Source organism: Chrysochloris asiatica, unplaced genomic scaffold (assembly GCF_000296735.1).
Source record: "Chrysochloris asiatica unplaced genomic scaffold, ChrAsi1.0 scaffold00001, whole genome shotgun sequence".
Classification (NCBI taxonomy): domain Eukaryota; kingdom Metazoa; phylum Chordata; class Mammalia; order Afrosoricida; family Chrysochloridae; genus Chrysochloris; species Chrysochloris asiatica.
The window spans coordinates 52,125,085-52,126,443 of NW_006408519.1; the positions used below are offsets into that span (position 1 = coordinate 52,125,085).

The 1,359-nt window shown below is 39.0% G+C and overlaps 1 protein-coding gene across 1 annotated transcript in view; it reads left to right on the forward strand.

Moving 5' to 3' along the window:
* LOC102820923 (zinc finger protein 629-like) overlaps positions 1-1,359 on the forward strand; it is a 15,981-nt gene that overhangs the window by 4,992 nt on the left and 9,630 nt on the right. The gene's annotated exons all lie outside the window — the stretch shown is intronic.

Consider the following 1,359-nt stretch of genomic DNA (forward strand, 5'->3'; position numbering starts at 1 on the left):
CTTGGGTCAGGTGCACCTTAGTCCTCTAGTGACATCTTTGCTCTTCAACACTTTCAAAAGGTCTTGTGCAGCAGATTTGCCTAATGCAATACATCATTTGATTTCTTGACTGCTGCTTCCATGAGTGTTGATAGTTGATCCCAGAATGAAGTCCTTGGCAACTTCAATCATTTCTCCATTGATAAGAATGTAGTTTATTGGTCCAGTGGTGAGGATTTGTGTTTTATTTACATTGAGATGCAATCCATACCAAAGGCTGTGATCTTTGATCTTCATCAGTATTTTAAGTCCTCTTAACTTTCAGCAAACAAAGTTGTATCATCTGCATATCGTGGGTTGTTAATGAGTCTTCCTCCAATCCTGATGCCATGTTTATCCTCATATACCCAGCTTCTCAGATTGTTTGCTCAGCATACAAGGTTGAATAAGTATGGTGAAAGAATACAACCCTGTTGCACACCTTTCTTAATTTTAAACCATTCAGCGTTCCCATGTTTTGTTTGAACAACTGCCTCTTGGTCTATGTACAGATTCCTAATGAGCACAATTAAATGTACCAGAATACTCATACTTCACAGTGTTGTCCATAGCTTGTCACGATCCACACAATCGAAAGCCTTTGCGTAGTTAATAAATCACAGGTAAACTTCTTTCTGGTAGTCTCTGCTTTCAGCCAAGGTCCATCAGACATCAGCAATGATATCCATTGTTCCACGTCCATTTCTGAATCCTGCTTGAAGCTCTGGAAGTTCTCTGTCAATGTATGCTTGCAGCCATTTCTATATTACCTTTAGTAAAACTTTACTCACATAGGATATCAAAGATACTGTCTGATGATTTCCGCATTCTATTAGGTCACCTTTCTTTGGAATGGGCACAAATACAGATCTCTTCCAATCAGTTGGCCAGCTAGTTGTCTTCCAAATTTCTTGGCATAGATAAGTGAGTGCCTCCAGTGCCGCCTCACTTTTTTGAAAGATTTCAATTTTTATTCGGTCAATTCCTGGTGCCTTGTTCTTTGCCAGTTCCTTCAATGCACCTTGGACTGCTTCCTTCATTGGCTCATTGGTGCTTGATAATATGCTACCTCTTGAAATGGTTGAACAGCAACCATTTCCTCTGTACAGTGACTCTGTGTATCCCTTCCATCTTCTTTTGATGCTTTCTGTATCATTCAATAATTTGCCCAGAGAATCCTTCAATAATGAAATTCAAGGCTTGAATTTTTTCTTTAGTTCCCTCAGCTTGAGAAATGCTGAGTGTGTTCTTCCTTTCTAGTTTTCTGATTCCAGATCTTTGCACATTTTGTTGTAATATTTGACTTTGTCTTCTTGAGCTGACCTTTGAAATTTTCTGTTC